This window comes from Dreissena polymorpha, chromosome 1 (assembly GCF_020536995.1).
Source record: "Dreissena polymorpha isolate Duluth1 chromosome 1, UMN_Dpol_1.0, whole genome shotgun sequence".
NCBI lineage: Eukaryota > Metazoa > Mollusca > Bivalvia > Myida > Dreissenidae > Dreissena > Dreissena polymorpha.
The window spans coordinates 20,014,623-20,020,647 of record NC_068355.1 but is presented as its reverse complement, the minus strand read 5'-3'; the positions used below and the strand labels follow the sequence as shown (position 1 = coordinate 20,020,647).

The 6,025-nt window shown below is 32.4% G+C and overlaps 1 protein-coding gene across 1 annotated transcript in view; it reads right to left on the bottom strand.

The window, feature by feature from the left end:
- The window catches only part of LOC127873321 (epithelial splicing regulatory protein 1-like), a 120,963-nt gene that overhangs the window by 28,545 nt on the left and 86,393 nt on the right, over window positions 1-6,025 (bottom strand). The window lies entirely within an intron of this gene.

Below are 6,025 nucleotides of genomic sequence, written 5' to 3'. Positions count from 1 at the left end.
CATAAGTGAATATTACAAAATGTTTAATATATGAGCCTCGTTCTAATAAAAGTTGGCCTTATGCCTGTGCTCATCAAAGACGATACTTTCGATCTAAACTGGTTTTTAGTTGTTTGTTTTTTTAGTGATTTCACTCATTATCATGCCCGGACTGCACAGGATTTTTCTGGGGTGGCACTTTACACTGATGCATTAAGCCCAATTTTCCCAGAACAAGGCTCATGTAAAGTATGTAGCTTTAAAAAAAAATTTCGACCTCTTGTGACCCAGTTTAAAACTCCGCCCAGAATACATTTTGACTAATTTTCTGACCACATTTGTAAAGATTTGACAGTAAATGTGGTCAATAGTGTTACAGTTTCACTTTGACAGAGCAATTTAATGATGAGAAGAATAAGATGACAATTTTCGGGCAAAATGCATACATTAAAGAGGTGTTATGTTAGAAACTCGTCTATAAACATAATTATCATTGTAAGCTCTTTAAACTATTTAAGTGCTTTAACAATGAAATTGAGTAGTAATTTAATAAAGAGAAAACCATATCGGTAACAAAAATGCTAATGGCTCTCATGTTCAAGAAAAAATATTAATTTTGCAAGCCCATCACAGAAACTTTCTCCAACCTCTCACCAACTGTATATTATCTTTATCTACACTGCAGATAACACAAAAAAATTATGTTCATGGGCACTCCCAATTCCAAGTATTATCTTTATTGAATGTCAGATGAAAGTTCTTTTTAACAAGAGAACAAAAGCGGCACTGGGGTCACTCACCTGAGTAGAAGTAACATTAAGCAAGGGTTGATAATGAAGTTTGTGAAAAGAAAGGGTTTGCTGTTTTGGCAGATATATTAATAAATGCGTTATTAAGTAGTTATTTTGTGTATGTTTTTAAAATATGCATTTGCTTAACATTGCGACAAAGGTTTATTTTGTTTAAAAGATATACGAGGACAGTAATTCAATAATGAACATAATTAGCAAAAGAAAATGGTAGTACCTTTTTTCTCAAATTGCAGTCAAGCTTTGAGATCATTTTATAAGCATCTCAGCATCATAGAATGTTATACGGGATGATTTGTTTTTGCAAGAACAACTTAAAATACCGAAAACAACTGTAATTTGTTTAATAGATTAAGTGTTCATAGAATAGATTTTGCATAAATAAATACAATATGTTGAGTTGGTATCATATCTCAAATTCATTTGTAAAGAAATAAATCAGCATAAAAATATCTACTAGAAATTCAAGATTGATCTTCTTTTCAGGTACCAAACATCTGACACTTAATGTTTTTCATAGTTGAAATATAGATACATTATTTAAAAAAACACTTCCATAACAAGCTCCTTACTACTGAATGACTGAAAACTGTATTTAAGCAGTCTATCTTAATTATTGTGTTCATCTGGCATGAGCAGGTTGTGCTCAGTTGGGCTTATAAAATGTGCATAATTTATCTATACCTTCTACAGCATGTCTCGTGAATGCATACCTCTGTCCGCTCTTTTCTTAATTGGAGTTTCAACAGAAATAAGGTCGACTCCATTATTGTAACTGAAACAAAAAAAAAGAAATAGCCTCAAAATGTTACATTGACATTTGTGAATATAACAATAACTAACAAGAGCATCGCATAACGGGTCCGCTCTTTTCTCAATTTCAAGCGTAAAAGAAATAGAGTTGACTCCAATATTGTAACTGAAACAAAAAAAAAGAAATAGCCTCAAAATGTTACAATGACATTTGTGAATATAACAATAACTAACAAGAGCACCGCATAACAAACATGCATGTCATCATAAACCAGCAGTTATATACATACTATCCAAATGATTTCGTCATTTAACGCATTTAAATCACATAACGTCGCTGTTCTTCGAAAACCGCGTAAGTCAACTTTGGCGCAAATTCTTTTTTGTTTTTATAAGAACGGCGGGTTCACGGGTCATTTTCTTCGAAAATACTGGATTTCATATCCGTTTGGAAGGCATAATTATGAGCAGGTGAGAAAATCCTGAACACGCATTGGTGCACTAATTGTTTCTGCAAAAACTGCAGTAAGTCATTTTTTCCAACTTTTCAAAAAACATTTTTTAATTATTTTTTGAAGTTTTAAAATATATTTATTTAGATAGTCTTAGTCAAAATGGGCATACTTTTTATTTATGAAAATATAAAAGCCTGTAGTTGTCATTTTAATTCTAAAAATGGACTAACGCATTTTTCTCTTTAATATTTGGTTCCGTTTATAGACTAAATTATTGTATTTTAAAAATGATTTTTTGCCTATTGAAAAGTTGTAAAAATGTTTACGCGGTTTTCGAAGAACAGCGACGATAAGGAAAATGTGATTGTTCTAATTTTGGCACCTTCATCGAATACCCCCTCCCTACCTACCTTGCGTCCGTCTCGGCAAGGCCAAGGACTCCACTTCGCTTTCCTCTTATCTAGCAAATGATAATGATAAATAATAAACATTCTAACCATGTTTTATCAAAATACAGTCAAGAACTTGGTATCTATACAGTGCAAAGATTTTTCATTTGACCTTCAGACCTTTTTTTGGACGAACATAACCCATAATGAAATTTGGCCAACATATTGTCTAAATAAACATCATTATTACTGATACTCGTATGTAGACTCTAGAGTGGTAACAAGTTTTTTTTTCCTAAGATTTGACCTTATGAGTTAGTTTTTGGCCGCATGTAACCGAGAATCAAACTTTACCTAGATATTGTTTAGGTAAAAATTATGAGCAAGTTCCATCCAGATTGAATGAAAATGTGGCCTTTCGAGTGGTAACAAGCTTTAAGTTGATTGGATGACATTTGCCTTTAGGTTATCTCTAAAGCTCAACTTTGTTATTTCATTATGTAAGATGAGAAGCAAAAGATTCAATTTTTGGGAAACTGACTCACCTAATATAAGTTACGAAATTTTCAATGGGCCAAGATTAATCTTAAACTGACCCCATTTTCACAAATGTTCAGGCCCAGGTTTAATTAATTTAGGACACTAAATGTGGCCTCTTCAGTGTCAACCAGAGAAATGTTATGCCTTTTTTAATATATCATAATGCATTACAAACGTTATGCACTGGCAACGAAAATGTACTTTAACAATATATGTATACATGAAATAATATGCATCAATTGAAAGGGTCAAATGTTTCAACTGTGACCTTCACGTGGTGGAAAGCTATTACATTCATAGGCAATCTCCAAGTTTTATCTTTAATGAATTTCAGTGGTCATTTTTCAATAACATGTGCATATCTTTACCTTCTAGATCACCACTAGTGAATCGATACCTTTGAAATGTGATTTCTTAGTCGAATGTTCTCCTCTTTCAAAACGATATTCTCTGTTTGTAATCTTTTGCTCTGAAAAATACACACACGGTATTTAAAAGCAGAATACAACTGAAATAGTTAAAAAAGTTATAATAAAGACATAAGTGAATATTACAAACTTTTAAATATATGAGCCTCGTTCCAGTTAAAGTTGGCCTTATGCATGTGCTCATCAAAGACAATACTTTCGATCTAAACTGGTTTTGAGTTGTTTTTTTTAAAGTGATGTCACTCATTATCATTCTCGGACTGCACAGGTTTTTTCTGGGGTGACACTTTACATGGATGCATTAAGCCCAATTTTCCCAGAACAAGGCTCATGTAATGTATGTAGCTTTTTAAAAATTTGTTTTTGTCCTCTAATGACCCAGTTTAAAACTCAGCCCAGAATACATTTTGACTAATTTTCTGACCACATTTGTAAAGATTTGACAGTAAATGTGGTCAATAGTGTTACAGTTTCACGTGAGATTGCTAGATCATAGATGTACATTTATTTCATGGACTGTCTGCCTTATGCAGCAGTGCTGGGCTCTAAGAGGAACGACTTGACAATAATCCTAATTAAGAGAAACTTATATTATTCGCGAAACGTTGGCATGGGCTATCCGGCTTAAGCGGAAAGTGCCTGGCTCTGAGAGCACTGACCCTTAATACTAAAAAAGATATACATAAGTAATTAATAATATTTGCTACATAATTTACAGACCCATATATAACTGGTATGTGATTAATAACAAAATGCTCCAGGCAATGGATTCTGTATTAGTATATCAAATTGGTGAAATTTATGACTTTAATTGTGCTATTTTAAAACTACACCATATGTATATGAATTGATTGTGCTTTTATATGTTGCAATCAGTTTACTTTCATGTGTTCACTATTATTTTGTTTCATGTATGCACTACATGTATCTAGTTACTTATAGGCCCACTGAGCCGGTAGCATCTGTACATGCTGATGTCTGATAGACTTGCCACCACCTCAATTTCATATACTACAGTTTGTGTTGCTACAATGATAATCAATTGACTATATTGTTTTCTTTAAATGTTATGTAATTTCAAATCTAATTTATTGTTATTAAATAAAAAGATAAACTTCATGACTTTGTTATAGAAGCCCATTATAACTTTCAGTTAAGTTTGTGGTGATATTTCTTCTTATTATACCCCATCAAGCGCAACAATCGGGATCATCTTCTGCAAATACCTCTTTGAGCAAAAAGGAAGGCCTTTAATAGTCTATGGTGCTTTTCAAGGATCCACTTTTCAGATTATATTTTACAAAAAGGAATAAAACATTATTATTCTGCCAACACCCAAGAAATGCGTATGTGTTCTCCGTACAAAGATACAAAATGTACTTTATCTTAACCTTCAAGTTATGGTATTTAAATTCACAATTACGCCAGTGGGACTTACGCTCTACATATATTTATGCACTTACGGTCTTGAAGTCTCAGAATAAGTCTTTATAAATACCAAAACAAGTTTTCCTAACATCATTTGGTTTGACAAACACGTTTCAACCTACATTCAAGACTATTCCATACTATTTTATGAGAAAACTGGAGAATAAATCATACATTACCCCAATGCCATTTTAAATGCTGATAACTCTCTAGTATACATAGTTTGATGCGCCAACACTATTTTAATTGTTTCAAAAATCATTAAATTAGTCTTATTTCATACCAGTTCTAGTTAAGATATAATTTTATCTTATTATACTGGTAAGGGCAAACTTGTAAATAAATTGATCGTTATGCCAGTGCGAACCTTTTATTATAAAAACGAACATCATTATGCATGACCTGTATACCGTATTGAATACCTACTTTTTACACAATACAAAATACTTCTTTTAATTCAATTGTACAAACATGTTCACGTTATGTAAAAAAACATGTTTGTACTGAAAAATAAGCTCTGGCTTTGAAATAATATACACAGTAACGCCCCATTACCATCATTTCGCCCTACTACGCTAAAATGTATACATTGCTTTATTTACGCAGACCCCTGCAGCAACACGTTGTTGCTGTTGTCATTGATGAATGCCAGGTTTTTGTGAGTATAATGTCCTAATCTGTAATTGTTATTGCCATAGAAGATACATGTGTTGCCAATTAAGTTTCCATTCATGTCCAAGTGGTATATGTCCTTTTTCAATTATTTTAAGTACAAAAGAACATGATGCTGATCTGCAAAATCATTAATGCCACCCATGATAGTAGCAAATGTGTATATCGGCTTCATTTATACGAGCGGAGGTCACTAAACAGGAAATTCCTCTCAAGAAAAAGCAACCGTCTTAAATGGGCAACCAATGTAGGCATTAACTGAATCTCAACATAAAAAGTACATATTGGCGAACCTAAATCAGAGGCTCCTTTAATTACCTGGATTACAAGAAAACTGCAAATTATGTCATCTTTTCTTTTTTGTCTATTGCCTTATGCAAAACATTTTTAATAGTCAATTTCAGCCTAAATGTCATACTTGAACAATGAAATGCAGCCAACGAAACGGTGTGAATATACGATATTGCGACATAAAATGGGTATCATCATGAATACTTAACTATGTTGTTTTTTCTCTATCTTAAAAAAATGGCTAATCACATATTTAAAACTACAAAACAATTTTCATGAGT